The 6,267-nt window shown below is 37.7% G+C and overlaps 2 non-coding genes across 2 annotated transcripts; both read left to right on the top strand.

Annotated features, from left to right (window-relative positions):
* The first annotated feature begins 2,707 nt into the window (after positions 1 to 2,707).
* On the top strand, positions 2,708 to 2,918 carry LOC142747795 (small nucleolar RNA U3). The gene has a single exon (XR_012882034.1). It is a non-coding gene; the product is annotated as a small nucleolar RNA U3 (small nucleolar RNA).
* A 3,135-nt stretch (positions 2,919 to 6,053) lies between these two features.
* LOC142747784 (small nucleolar RNA U3) lies at positions 6,054 to 6,267 on the top strand. Its single transcript, XR_012882030.1, has one exon. It is a non-coding gene; the product is annotated as a small nucleolar RNA U3 (small nucleolar RNA).

Below are 6,267 nucleotides of genomic sequence, written 5' to 3'. Positions count from 1 at the left end.
TCTGGCTGCCGAGGAGGAGACTCCAGCCCCTGCCAGGTATGTTGCTGATGGCTGTAGCGCCAGCAGGTTTATTTCTTTATTTGCTTCAGCTTCATGTAAGCTGCAAGCAGCCTTCTACAATGAGGGGGGTAGGGGGCATAAGTGAGTGTAAAGGACATGGGTGATGGACCCAGTATCTGCAAGCAACCTGCTTGTGGGAGGGGAGGGGGTCTAGATACTGTAGATAGGAGGAGCTATAGGGTTAAAAGGGTGAGCATCAGGTTATGGTTAATTTGAGCCACGGATGAGAGTAGCTTTGTAAAAGGGGCATGGCTTCGTGGCACAGGGGTGGGGCTTAGTGGTGGAGGTGCATCTCAGGTATAGATGTATATGTACTGCCAGCATCCTGCATGCCAGTTCCCAACAATCAGCAGTCTACAAAAGAAAGCAGGTAATTATAGCAATGTGAGTGAAGTGTTGGATTGCTTTTTGTAATGTGACTGGTTGATGTAGTGTTAACAGTGTATGTCAAATATGCAATTTGTGCGCGTTTTGTGTCTTCTTCTAATGTATTGGTGGCATTTTTGTGTGTGTTGTTTTCAGTGTGAGTGGTATGTGTTGTATAGGTCTAGTATGTATGTGTTATGTGAGGTATGTGTTTAGCATTTGTGTGGTGTGTGCGGTATGTGTCTAGTGTACGTAGTGGTATGTCTCTAGTGTGTGGTATGTGTCTAGTGTGTGAGTGGTGTGTGCAGCATCTGTGCCAGGTGTGTGTTCAACATGTGCCCTTGGTGTGGGTAGACAATGTGCGGCATATGTCTTAGGTGTGATTGGTGAGAGTGGAGCATACATCCTAGGTGCGAGTGGTGTGTGTGTGTGCATGTGTCCTAGGTGTGCGTGGTGCATGTGTGGCACATTTCCTAGGTGTGAGTGGTGTGCGTGCACATGTGTCCTAGGTGTGAGTGGTGTGCGTGCGCATGTGTCCTAGGTGTCAGTGCCACGAATGCAGCATGTGTCCAGCTTGTGTGTGTGTGTGTGTATACGGTTGAATATAAAATTGAAATCCTACTATTTAGTTACAGTATGGGGATATTTTAGCATTGTATAATGGTATAATTTGCACTCTTTATACGTCAGTATTAGGCCATGATCACGCAATCAGGATTTGATTAGGACTAAGTCACTGATTTCACAGCTAAATTAATTTCAAATCCACTAACATTCTGCATCCATTACAAGTGAATGGGCTATTTTATACCCCATACACATGCAACGGAAATAAGTGTTTTGAATTTTTTTTCTGCTCCGCAAAATAAAAAATCCTCTAGAATAATAAGCATGTTCATTATTCTCGTGGAAAAGCAGTGGATTTGTTGGCGTTTGAGCTATCAGGAACTATTCCTCTTTTCACTTATACCTGTTTTAATAAATCTCCCCATGTCTTGTATAGCTGAAAGGTGGTCCCATGTTCTCCAGCCCAACACTGGCGGCTGCGTATGGCCTGCGGTGGGCCTGTGTGCTTAAAAAAGCGAGGGCTGATTTTAAGTCCCAGTCCGGCCCTGGTAGACTCTATAAGATGGGTCACTGTGTTCAGTTGACCAAGTAACGCACTATTCCAGTTTACACAAATCAAATGGAACTTCTGAGGAGGCTTTTTGCCTGAGAAATATGTTGGGGAGGCATTGTTATGTCAGAGTCTCTGTTCTTTCAAACACTGTGTGATCTGCAGTCACCTAGTGCCTTAATGTGCGTTTTAGTAAAAATAAATTACAGCACAGACAGCTAATAGATATTCAATACAACTAAATACCATTGCGTACTAACTATTATTATGTCAACTAATGCCAATTAGATATTAAACAGTCTAGCAGGTTCTCCTAGATTTCTGCAGGCCTGCAGTCTCCATAGGTAAATGTCTGCTCTATCAGACATTAATACAGTGTTGCATACGCATGACATATTGCAACATTTTAGCAGAGGGAGCTGATTTTTTTTTTTTGATACTTCAGTCCCAAATGAAATTGCACGTTAATATTATTATAAAATCCCACTGAGACAAAGAGCTTTTTTTTTTTTTTAATTCCTCTACAGGTATACATAAAAGTGTGATTCACGCTCTTTATTACTATAATTTTCATAAATAAAAGTTATATTTTAACAATTACTGATATGTAGCATAAGGAGTAATTTTTTGGGACTTTTTGTGATATCATACCTTGAGCAGCGGTGGCAGATGCGGTCTGTGCAACCTCATAGATCGCACAACCCTAAGGCCGATCATGAATATGATTATCTCTTTGTCTGATGATCAGTCTGCTACTTTTTTAGAAGTTACCTCGGGACCAACAGCAAGAAGAGGAACTTGGGGGGGGGGGGGGTCTTAAAGATGACAGGAGGGCCAAGCAGCTCAAAGCACAAAGGAAGAACACCTTAACTGAAGTTCAATCTCCAGTATTTGACCAGGGGGATGTACTACAAACTGTCTGAATTAAAAAACTAAGGTCTTAAATAAGGAACTGTGGTGCTGCCCCTTAAGCAACATAGACTGGTTTTGACTAGATTTGGATCTTCAGAGATTTTTCAGACTTATAGGATAAATTTGCTTTCATTGAGAATTAATGAAAAACACTTGTATCTAAATGTAAGCTTGCGTTTTCCACAAATGAGTTCACGCTCAGTTGAAAGATTGCTAAATAAGGGATGGGGAAAAAGGCAAGTTATGTTATTTAGGACTTTACTTTTAGGGATTGTTTCTATAGGCTTTGAAGGGAGAAATGTACTTGAATCAGTCCAAGCTCACTCTCCACGATGATTAGATTTTTGGGGTTTATTTGAGTATGAAGGCAGTTGATAACTCTGTTTGATGTAGAGGTTGTCTGCTTTTGATGACTGTGATTCGCTTTTTAAAAGAAGTAGCTGAAGAAAGTTTATTCAGTGGTAATATCTGATTTAAAAACCTTCTCTCTTTTTTACTTTTGGTTTAAAAACAGATGTTAGTTAGTGAGCAGCCTATTTTAAAGACTCTGTCACCAGTATAATACTTCTCTTTCTTCTACCTAATCTAAAAAACGCTTTGACGCTGATAACTACTGTGTTGTTTTTTTTTTTTTAAAAAAGTTAATTAAATTCTGATCATTTTTAGATTTATGCTAATTTTTAATAAATGCCCAACTGGGCGTTTTTTGTTTTTTTTTCATTTAACCAAGTGGGCATTGTAAAGAAAAGTGTATGACGCTGATCAATCAGCATCATACACTTCTCTTCATTCATGCCCAGCTTTATTCACATCTTGGGAGATTACGCTGTGACGTGACTTCCTCCCGCAAGTCCTTCACCGGAGCGACGGGAGAATTACCAGACATCGCCTCCAGCCGTACCAGGACTGCTGCTGAGAAGGATAATCGTCCTGGTACGGCTGGAGGCGATGTCTGGTCATTCTCCCATCGCTCCGGAGGAAGTCACGTCGCAGGGTGATCTCGCCAGATCACGCTTTGCTGTGAATAAAGCTGGGCATGAATGAAGAGAAGTGCACTTTGTTTACAACGCCCACTTGGTTAAACTAAAAAAAACACCCAGGTGTGCATTTAGAAAAATTTTGCATAAATCTAAAAATGATCAGAACTTTATCAATAATAAACGTTTTTGAAAAAAAAAAAACAACACAGTAGTTATCAGCATCATAGCGTTTATTAGATTAGGTAGGAGATTGAGAACTATTTAACTGGTGACAGAGCCTCTTTAATGACCAAGCAATTTTTTTTTGTTTTTCCATCGTCGCATTGAAGCTATAACCTTTTTCTTTTTCTGTCGACAAAGCTGTATGAGGACTTGTTTTTTGCAGAATTAGTTGTATTTTTTAATGACAACATTTTGGGGTACATATAATTTTTTAATTCTATTTTATTAACTTTTTTTGGGGAGAATAGAAAAAAAACACCAATTCCCCCATTGTTCTATGCATTTTAAATTTACACCAGTCATCAGGTTTTTTATGTCTTACTACTTTGTACAATAAAATCACGTTTGAAATTAAATTATTTATTTTTGTATCGTTGCTTTTTGCAATGGCTTGTTTTTTGCAGGACGATGCATAGTTTTCAATGGTACATTTTTGGGTTACATGGAACTTATTGATTAACTTTATTATTACTTTTTTGAGGGGCACTGGAAAAAAATAGCAATTCCGCCATTGTTTTTTGCGTTTGTTTTTTTGTTTGCAGCTTTTACCTTGCGCTTTAAATGTAATTTTAACTTTATTGTTCAGGTCATTACGCGGCGATACCATATATGTGCATTTTTATTTATTCTTTACACTTTTACTAAATAAAACTACTTTTTATGAAAAAAAATGACTGTTCACCTTTAATAATAATTTTTATTTCGCATTAATTCATTCTTTTTTTAATCCCACTAGGGGACTTCACTATGCGATCTTTTGATCACTTATTTAATGGTTTGGTATACTTAGTATACCCAAGCATTATTGCCTGTCAGTGTAAAACTGGCAGGCAATCAATTACACTTGCTTCTGGCACAGCCTAATAGGTATATAGCTAGGGCAGGCCTGGGGGCTGCCGATGGGTGACAGAGGGAGCCCCTTTCCTTTGTAAACCACGTAAATGCCACAGTCGCTAATGACCGCAGCATCTAAGGAGTTAAACGGATGCGATCGAAGGAAACTTTGATCGCTACAATACAGCAGGAGCCTAACTGTCATCAGAAAGCTGAGCACCTGCTCCAGCCTGAATAGGACACCCATGCAGGACTTAGACTAGACTGCTGTGAAAAGGCGGCGACCTAGCCTAAGGCCCGTCAGTGACCACCAATATGCCTTCACGGCGATCACTAACAGGTAAAAAATAAAAAGTGATCAGTAAAGTACTGCTTAAGTTGAAATTTAAATCTCATGTTTATTGTGATAACAGGACTCCAGACCCCTTCCCGCTCACCTTCCTCACAGAGCCTCATTTTTCATATATGACGTCTCATTTTATGTGGTAAAAACTTTGAAATGCTATGACCTATCCAAGCTATTCTGAAATTGTTTTCTCGTTACACATTGTACTTTATGTTAGAGGTAAAATTTGGTCGATACAAATAGTATTTATTTTTGAAAAACACCAAATTCTAGACAAAAATTTGGAAAAATTAGCATTTTTAAGTTTGAATATATCTGCTTGTAAGACAGATAGTTATATAACACAGAAGAGTTAGTAATTTACATTTCCCATATGTCTACTTTATGTTGGCATCATTTTTTTCAACATCCTTTTATTGTCCTAGGACGTAACAAAGCTTATAAGTTTAGCAGCAATGTCTCACATTTTCAAGAAAATTTCACAAGGCTATTTTTTTTTATTAAACAGTTCAGACCTTAAGTAGCTTTGAGGGGTCTATAGATTAGAAACCTCCATAAACCACTCCAATTTAAAAGCTGCACCCCTTAAAGTATTCAAACAGAATTTAGTTTCTAAAACTTTTAGCCGTTTTACAGGAATTAAAGCATAGTGGATGTAAAATTAACAAATTTAATTTTTGGTTTTTCAGAAATTCTAATTTAATCTATTTTCATATATAATTTTATGACTAGGGCTGCAGATAGTCTAGTTTTTTTACCTCTTCTCATTTATATTTATCAGCTTGATGTTGATTTTGAAAAAAAAGTTTCTTCCATCTTGCCAGACAAATCAACAAGGCCACCATTAAACCTAATTTCTTAATATAATTTGTGTCACTCTCATAGACTGTAACAGTTGGAATTTGCCTTCTGATCAAAATATTCTGGATAGATGCATATTAAAATGTATCAGTGATGCATGTTTTCTTGACAGTAACTCAAAAACGTTTGAAAATGTTTGAGCATTAATGTTTGATTCATAAAATTACATTTTACAAGTTTTACATTTCTTTTCAAATAAATTCTCAAAAGTGTAAATTAAAAAACATTGCTTTCGTTGAGAATTAATGAAAAACACTTGTATCTAAATGTAAGCTTGCGTTTTTCACAAATGAGTTCACGCTCAGTTGAAAGATTGCTAAATAAGGGATGGGGAAAAAGGCAAGTTATGCTATTTAGGACTTTACTTTCAGGGATCATTTCTATAGGCTTTGCAGGCAGAAATGTACTTGAATCAGTCCAAGCTCACTCTCCACGATGATGAGATTTTTGGGGCTTTTTTTGAGCATGAAAGCAGTTGACAACTCTGTTTGATATGGAGTTTGTCTGCCTTTGATGACTGTGCACTTCTTTTTAAAAGAAGTAACAGAAAAAAGCTTTTTCGGAGTTGT

The sequence above is a fragment of the Rhinoderma darwinii genome, chromosome 2 (genome assembly GCF_050947455.1).
Source record: "Rhinoderma darwinii isolate aRhiDar2 chromosome 2, aRhiDar2.hap1, whole genome shotgun sequence".
In the NCBI taxonomy this organism is placed as follows: Eukaryota; Metazoa; Chordata; class Amphibia; order Anura; family Rhinodermatidae; genus Rhinoderma; species Rhinoderma darwinii.
This window is presented reverse-complemented; position numbering and strand designations above follow the sequence as displayed.